This window comes from Hyla sarda, chromosome 4 (genome assembly GCF_029499605.1).
Source record: "Hyla sarda isolate aHylSar1 chromosome 4, aHylSar1.hap1, whole genome shotgun sequence".
In the NCBI taxonomy this organism is placed as follows: domain Eukaryota; kingdom Metazoa; phylum Chordata; class Amphibia; order Anura; family Hylidae; genus Hyla; species Hyla sarda.
The window spans coordinates 417,634,354-417,640,353 of record NC_079192.1 but is presented as its reverse complement, the minus strand read 5'-3'; positions in this window follow the sequence as shown (position 1 = coordinate 417,640,353).

Below are 6,000 nucleotides of genomic sequence, written 5' to 3'. Positions count from 1 at the left end.
TTGCAACCAGTGTCCCTCCAGCTGTTGCAAAACTACAACTCCCAGCATGCCCGGACAGCTTTCAGCTGTCCGGGCATGCTGGGAGTTGTAGTTTTGCAACAGCTGGAGGCACACTGGTTGGGAAACACTGATATATCTTATAGGTCAACACCATTATACTTACTGATTATTAGTCCTTAGTTTATAGAACTATAAATGTTACCAAGTAACAACGTAATAATGTTATAATAATCAGGTTCACAAGGATCATACGGCTTAAGGCAACGTTATAATCAAAGACAACACCCTATACTTATTATGAGGTACTGTAAGGTGACAGCGTATAGTAGTATATTCTTGTATATAGGAGCAGTATTATAGTAGTTATATTCTTGTATATAGGAGGCAGTATTATAGTAGTTATATTCTTGTATATAAGAGCAGTATTATAGTAGTTATATTCTTGTATATAGGAACAGTATTATAGTAGTTATATTATTGTATATAGGAGCAGTATTATAGTAGATATATTCTTGTATATAGGAACAGTATTATAGTTGTTATATTCTTGTATATAGGTGGCAGTATTACAGTAGTTATATTCTTGTATATAGGAGGCAGTATTATAGTAGATATATTCTTGTATATAGGGGGCAGTATTATAGTAGTTATATTCTTGTATATAGGAGCAGTATTATAGTAGTTATATTCTTGTATATAGGAGCAGTATTATAGTAGTTATATTCTTGTATATAGGAGCAGTATTATAGTAGTTATATTCTTGTATATAGGAGGCAGTATTATAGTAGATATATTACTGTATATAGGAGCAGTATTATAGTAGTTATATTCTTGTATATAGGAGCAGTATTATAGTAGTTATATTCTTGTATATAGGGGGCAGTATTATAGTAGTTATATTCTTGTATATAGGAGGCAGTATTATAGTAGATATATTCTTGTATATAGGGGCAGTATTATAGTAGTTATATTCTTGTATATAGGAGCAGTATTATAGTAGTTATATTCTTGTATATAGGAGCAGTATTATAGTAGTTATATTCTTGTATATAGGGGCAGTATTATAGTAGTTATATTCTTGTATATAGGAGCAGTATTATAGTAGTTATATTCTTGTATATAGGAGGTGGTAGTATAGTAGTTATATTCTTGTATATAGGAGCAGTATTATAGTAGTTATATTCTTGTATATAGGAGCAGTATTATAGTAGTTATATTCTTGTATATAGGAGCAGTATTATAGTAGTTATATTCTTGTATATAGGAACAGTATTATAGTAGTTATATTATTGTATATAGGAGCAGTATTATAGTTGTTATATTCTTGTATATAGGTGGCAGTATTACAGTAGTTATATTCTTGTATATAGGAGGCAGTATTATAGTAGATATATTCTTGTATATAGGGGGCAGTATTATAGTAGTTATATTCTTGTATATAGGAGCAGTATTATAGTAGTTATATTCTTGTATATAGGAGCAGTATTATAGTAGTTATATTCTTGTATATAGGAGCAGTATTATAGTAGTTATATTCTTGTATATAGGAGGCAGTATTATAGTAGATATATTACTGTATATAGGAGCAGTATTATAGTAGTTATATTCTTGTATATAGGAGCAGTATTATAGTAGTTATATTCTTGTATATAGGGGGCAGTATTATAGTAGTTATATTCTTGTATATAGGAGGCAGTATTATAGTAGATATATTCTTGTATATAGGGGCTGTTACGCCTAGCGCTCCGGGTCCCCGCTCCTCCCCGGAGCGCTCACGGCGCCTTTCTCCCCGCAGCGCCCCGGTCAGTCCCGCTGACCGGGAGCGCTGCACTGTCATGGCCGTTGGGGATGCGATTCGCACAGCGGGACGCGCCCGCTCGCGAATCGCATCCCAGGTCACTTACCCGTTCCCGTCCCCTGCTGTCATGTGCTGGCGCGCGCGGCTCCGCTCTCTAGGGCGCGCGCGCGCCAGCTCCCTGAGACTTAAAGGGCCAGTGCACCAATGATTGGTGCCTGGCCCAATTAGCTTAATTGGCTTCCACCTGGTCCCTGACTATATCTAACCTCCTTCCTTGCACTCCCTTGCCGGATCTTGTTGCCCTTGTGCCTAGTGAAAGCGTTTTGTGTGTCTAAAGCCTGTGTACCAGTACTTCTGCTATCCACCCTGACTACGAACCTTGCCGCCTGCCCCCGACCTTCTGCTACGTCCGACCTTGCTTCTGTCTACTCCCTTGTACCTCGCCTATCATCAGCAGTCAGAGAGGTGAGCCGTTGCTAGTGGATACGACCTGGTCACTACCGCCGCAGCAAGACCATCCCGCTTTGCGGCGGGCTCTGGTGAAAACCAGTAGTGACTTAGAACCGGTCCACTAGCGCGGTCCTCCCCAATCCCTCTCTGGCACAGAGGATCCACTACCTGCCAGCCGGCATCGTGACAGTAGATCCGGCCATGGATCCCGCTGAGGTCCCTCTGCCTTATATCTCTGATATCACCACGGTGGTCGCCCAGCAATCCCGACAGATCGCCCATCTAACCCACCAGCTGTCGGAAATGTCCACCATTGTGCACCAACTTCAGTCACAACTTCAGCAGCAATCATCTCCTCCGCCAGCTCCTGCACCCCTTCCGCAGCGAGTGGCCTCTCCTAGCCTCCGCCTGTCCTTGCCGGACAAATTTAATGGGGACTCTAAGTTTTGCCGTGGCTTTCTTTTGCAATGTTCCCTGCACATGGAGATGATGTCGGACCAGTTTCCTACTGAAAGGTCTAAGGTGGCTTTCGTAGTCAGCCTTCTGTCTGGAAAAGCCCTGTCATGGGCCACACCGCTCTGGGACCGCAATGACCCCGTCACTGCCTCTGTACACTCCTTCTTCTCGGAAATTCGAAGTGTCTTTGAGGAACCTGCCCGAGCCTCTTCTGCTGAGACTGCCCTGCTGAACCTGGTCCAGGGTAATTCTTCCGTTGGCGAGTACGCCATACAATTCCGTACTCTTGCTTCTGAACTATCCTGGAATAATGAGGCCCTCTGCGCGACCTTTAAAAAAGGCCTATCCAGCAACATTAAAGATGTTCTGGCCGCACGAGAGACTCCTGCTAACCTGCATGAACTCATTCATCTAGCCACTCGCATTGACATGCGTTTTTCTGAGAGACATCAAGAACTCCGCCAGGAAAAAGACTTAGATCTCTGGACACCTCTCCCACAGTCTCCACTGCAATCTGCGCCTAGGCCTCCCGCCGAGGAAGCCATGCAAGTGGATCGGTCTCGCCTGACCCTGGAAGAGAGGAATCGCCGCAAGGAAGAGAATCTTTGTCTGTACTGTGCCAGTACTGAACATTTTTTGGTGGATTGCCCTATCCGTCCTCCACGTCTGGGAAACGCACGCTCGCACCCAGCTCTCGTGGGTGTGGCGTCTCTTGATGCTAAGTCGGCTTCTCCACGTCTCACGGTGCCTGTACGGATTTCTACTTCAGCCAGCTCTTTCCTCTCAGCCGTGGCCTGCCTGGACTCTGGTGCTTCTGGGAATTTTATTCGGGAGTCCTTGGTGAATAAATTCCGCATTCCGGTGACCCGTCTTGTCAAGCCACTCCACATTTCCGCGGTCAACGGAGCCAGGTTGGATTGCACCGTGCGTTACCGCACGGAGCCCCTCCTAATGTGCATCGGACCTCATCACGAGAAAATTGAATTTTTGGTCCTTCCCAATCCCTCTCTGGCACAGAGGATCCACTACCTGCCAGCCGGCATCGTGACAGGGGCAGTATTATAGTAGTTATATTCTTGTATATAGGAGCAGTATTATAGTAGTTATATTCTTGTATATAGGAGCAGTATTATAGTAGTTATATTCTTGTATATAGGAGGTGGTAGTATAGTAGTTATATTCTTGTATATAGGAGCAGTATTATAGTAGTTATATTCTTGTATATAGGAGCAGTATTATAGTAGTTATATTCTTGTATATAGGAGCAGTATTATAGTAGTTATATTCTTGTATATAGGAACAGTATTATAGTAGTTATATTCTTGTATATAGGAGCAGTATCATAGTAGTTATATTCTTGTATATAGGAGCAGTATTATAGTAGTTATATTCTTGTATATAGGTGGCAGTATTATAGTAGTTATATTCTTGTATATAGGAGCAGTATTATAGTAGTTATATTCTTGTATATAGGAGGCAGTATTATAGTAGATATATTACTGTATATAGGAGCAGTATTATAGTAGTTATATTCTTGCATATAGGAGCAGTATTATAGTAGATATATTCTTGTATATAGGAGCAGTATTATAGTAGTTATATTCTTGTATATAGGAGCAGTATTATAGTAGATATATTACTGTATATAGGAGCAGTATTATAGTAGTTATATTCTTGTATATAGGAGGCAGTATTATAGTAGATATATTACTGTATATAGGAGCAGTATTATAGTAGTTATATTCTTGTATATAGGAGCAGGATTATAGTAGTTATATTCTTGTATATAGGGGCAGTATTATAGTAGATATATTCTTGTATATAGGAGCAGTATTATAGTAGTTATATTCTTGTATATAGGAGCAGTATTATAGTAGTTATATTCTTGTATATAGGAGCAGTATTATAGTAGTTATATTCTTGTATATAGGAGCAGTATTATAGTAGATATATTCTTGTATATAGGAGCAGTATTATAGTAGTTATATTCTTGTATATAGGAGGCAGTATTATAGTAGTTATATTCTTGTATATAGGAGGCAGTATTATAGTAGATATATTACTGTATATAGGAGCAGTATTATAGTATTTATATTCTTGTATATAGGAGGCAGTATTATAGTAGTTATATTCTTGTATATAGGAGGCAGTAATATAGTAGATATATTCCTTTATATAGGAGCAGTATTATAGTAGTTATATTCTTGTATATAGGAGCAGTATTATAGTAGTTATATTCTTGTATATAGGAGGCAGTATTATAGTAGATATATTACTGTATATAGGAGCAGTATTATAGTAGTTATATTCTTGTATATAGGAGGCAGTATTATAGTAGTTATATTCTTGTATATAGGAGCAGTATTGTAGTAGATATATTCTTGTATATAGGAGCAGTATTATAGTAGTTATATTCCTGTACATAGGAGCAGTATTATAGTAGATATATTCTTGTATATAGGGGCAGTATTATAGTAGCTATATTCTTGTATATAGGAGCAGTATTATAGTAGTTATATTCCTGTACATAGGAGCAGTATTATAGCAGTTATATTCTTGTATATAGGAGCAGTATTATAGTAGTTATATTCTTGTATATAGGAGACAGTATTATAGTAGTTATATTCTTGTGTATAGGGAGGAGTATTATAGTTGTTATATTCTTGTATATAGGAGCAGTATTATAGTAGTTATGTTCTTGTATATAGGGGCAGTATTATAGTAGTTATATTCTTGTATATAGGAGGCAGTATTATAGTAGTTATATTCTTGTATATAGGAGCAGTATTATAGTAGATATATTCTTGTATATAGGAGCAGTATTATAGTAGTTATATTCTTGTATATAGGAGCAGTATTACAGTAGATATATTCTTGTATATAGGAGCAGTATTATAGTAGTTATATTCTTGTATATAGGAGCAGTATTATACTAGTTATATTCTTGTATATAGGAGGCAGTATTATAGTAGTTATAGTCTTGTATATAGGAGGCAGTATTATAGTAGTTATATTCTTGTATATAGGAGCAGTATTATAGTAGATATATTCTTGTATATAGGAGCAGTATTATAGTAGTTATATTCTTGTATATAGGAGCAGTATTATAGTAGTTATATTCTTGTATATAGGAGCAGTATTATAGTAGATATATTCTTGTATATAGGAGGCAGTATTATAGTAGTTATATTCTTGTATATAGGGGGCAGTATTATAGTAGTTATATTCTTGTATATAGGGGGCAGTATTATAGTAGTTATATTCTTGTATATAGGAGCAGTATTATAGTAGTTATA